This window comes from Montipora foliosa, chromosome 10, assembly GCF_036669935.1.
Source record: "Montipora foliosa isolate CH-2021 chromosome 10, ASM3666993v2, whole genome shotgun sequence".
In the NCBI taxonomy this organism is placed as follows: domain Eukaryota; kingdom Metazoa; phylum Cnidaria; class Anthozoa; order Scleractinia; family Acroporidae; genus Montipora; species Montipora foliosa.
The window spans coordinates 7,885,746-7,888,245 of record NC_090878.1 but is presented as its reverse complement, the minus strand read 5'-3'; the positions used below and the strand labels follow the sequence as shown (position 1 = coordinate 7,888,245).

The following is a 2,500-nucleotide window of genomic DNA, read 5'->3' as shown; positions in this document are numbered from 1 at the left end:
TACATTTGTAGCATCCCTAACTTTGGAACTTGCTCGCAGGCTGGCCTGGTTTTCCGCAGTTGTAGCACAGCTGATTGTCGTGAAAGAATTTCCTGAGCGCCTCCACCGTTGCAATGGTTGTACAGTTATCTATGATCTTCCTTGCAATACATAAAACTAGGCGTTGCCTGTTCTCTTGGTTGGTCACTTCCTTTGGCTGCAAACCAGTGCCTCTCTCTCTTAGGAGGTTCTCGTAAAGTTCCTGGTGTGTCACTTGGTTTGTTTCTCCTCAGCCACTCTTGCAAGTTGTTTATCAGGGTCTCCATATTCCAGTTCTCCCAGTTGTCGTCAGTTCGTACAATATCGGGCCTCACTTGTGGTAGTTTGTTGAGAGTGGACATCACAAACCCACGGAGAATTTCGGCTTGCCCCATTGTAAGCAAAGCGTTGTGATTTCGGCTCACGGTTTCATAAAATTCCTGAACTTTTAAGTAATTGGATCCCCTGACAATGGGTAGATTCACTATTTCCTCCTCGTGTGCATTCACAACAAGCTTGCCTTGGCCAAATTCAGTTTTCAGTCTCTCCCAGGCCACCTTATAGCCCATTTCACTTGGCTTGAGGTTTGCGATCTTTGCTCAAACGTTCGGACTCACCATCTCCAACAAGTAGCAGAATTTCTCTTTCACGCTAATCGATCTGTTGTGGACTTGCGTGCCAAACATGTTTTCAAATCTCACCCAGTCGGTAGGCTTTCCCTTGAACGGCATTATTTTCAAGTTCAGTAATTTTGCTGTAGTTGAACGAGTATCTTTCTCCAATTCCAGCCTCCTTTGCATTGCCTCCAATTCCACTTCAAATTTCTCCTGCCACATACGTCGCTCCTGCTTTTCTTGTCCTAAACGAAGTTCGCTTAGATGATGCTCTTTTTCTTGCTGTTGTTCTGGTTTGGCTTCTAATCGTTTTCGTTCCATTTTTTCATCTACCGGTATTTCCTCCTGTCTTTTGTTCAAAAACTTTGCGAGTCTTTCTTTGTCTGCAGTGAATGTCAAATACCTTGCCTTCACATCCTTTTTCCATTGTCTCACCGATCAAGCAGACATACCATGATCTATTTTCAATTCCTCCGCCTGCAAAATAAGATCCGACAACTTTCCCATGATTTTTTTCTGCTTGTCTGTGTAATCCTTTAGTTGAATCAGGTCGTCTGTTTTGTCGAAGAAGTACTTGAGTTTGTGTGTGTCCTTCTCTATCTCTTTCTCTAAACACTGTTCGTCTTAGCAATTGTGTGCTGCTTTTTCCTCGCTTTCGCTCATGTTGTGTTTGTTCTAAATTCCTTCACTCATTATAGAATATCCATCAGTAGTCTGCAGTTACCCAAGTTCCTATCCTGGTCCCAGCTCCACCAATGTGCCGAACTTGTGGGGTACAGTCAAACTCATGAAAGAGTCGTTTTGGTCACTTCGATTTAATTCACTTATTCTCACTGTCTCCTCACTTACAATTCTCGTTCCATCTCAAAAACTGTCAAAAAACTCTACCCTATCTGATTTCACATCAACAGCTACATCTGGATGTAATGCAATCACAAGAGTTTCAATCACGCTCCTCTAAAAATTGAGTGTTCTTACTTTTTATCAAATTTCATCAAGGTAGGTTCGTTCATTCGTCATCTGTAACGATCTGTCGTATTCTGACTTCCGCCTCCTTTGCTGCATTATGTCTTTCCATGTTTCTGCCTCCGACTAGAGCTTGCACCACGTTCTCTGCAATCTCGCCTTGTGAGCATTTTATTTCCAGAAGGCACACCAGTTGAAGGGGTCGTTGAAGGTGGTTTCCTTTATGCAACAAAATCACTCCCCGTACCACTCCGTCTCTTCCTTCCATGTGCTTCTGCTCTCCCACAACAAGGACGGTTTCCCCAAGCTCAGGAATTTGTTGTTTGACCCGTGGTTTATCCTGTGGCTCTCCATCAGACTGTTGAATGATGTACTCCCTTTGCCAACGACGCCATGCATGTTGTCTGGCGTTGTTCAGTTGTCAGTATAGCCTGGTGACCTCTTCTTCCTCAATCTCAATGTCCGCAAACGCGTGCGCATTTTGCCCCTACATTAACAAATAAATTCGAACTTTACTGTAATGATGTCTCATGCAAAAAACAAATATAGTTCAAATCTTGAGGGCTCTTAGGTCTTGCCATTCTCAAAAAATCTATAGCACCCTTTTGTTCTTGTAAACCATAGATTTTGAAATAGAAATGATAACACACTCCTTTTCATTGTCAAAAGTTTTGCCGAAACCTTGAACTTGACTCATCCATGTCACACAAACAACTGATTATGGTAAAAATTAAACTCCCAAATGACACATTCCATCCAAACCGTTTTTGTCAGATCAATAGTTATTGTTTAATAAATTAACGAAATGACATAATGATAAATAACACTAGTCTGCCACTCGTTAAAGCAGCCATACCAAAAACTAGTGCTTTGTGCCTCATCGGGGTATCCAGACACCTTGG

The 2,500-nt window shown here is 42.4% G+C and overlaps 1 protein-coding gene across 1 annotated transcript in view; it reads left to right on the top strand.

Annotated features, from left to right (window-relative positions):
• The window catches only part of LOC137973723 (cysteine-rich protein 2-binding protein-like), a 29,889-nt gene that overhangs the window by 4,988 nt on the left and 22,401 nt on the right, over window positions 1–2,500 (top strand). The gene's annotated exons all lie outside the window — the stretch shown is intronic.